This window comes from Penaeus monodon, chromosome 33, assembly GCF_015228065.2.
Source record: "Penaeus monodon isolate SGIC_2016 chromosome 33, NSTDA_Pmon_1, whole genome shotgun sequence".
Classification (NCBI taxonomy): domain Eukaryota; kingdom Metazoa; phylum Arthropoda; class Malacostraca; order Decapoda; family Penaeidae; genus Penaeus; species Penaeus monodon.
The window spans coordinates 22,072,953-22,073,180 of record NC_051418.1 but is presented as its reverse complement, the minus strand read 5'-3'; positions in this window follow the sequence as shown (position 1 = coordinate 22,073,180).

Genomic DNA, 228 nt, shown 5'->3' with positions numbered 1-228 from the left:
TTCTGAACAGTCCGTGCGTGCCTTTGCCAGGAGGATGGGTGAAGGGGGTGGGGGTAGGGGGTGGAGAAGGAGGGGATTGAAGTGGGGGAGAAGGGGAGAGGAGAGGGGAAGTGCAGGAGAAGGGGAAGCAGAGGGAAGTGGGGGAGAAGGGGAGAGAGAGGGGAAGTGGGGGAGAAGGAAGTGGGGGGGAAGGGGAGGGAGAGGAAGGGGAGAGGAGGAGAGAAAGGG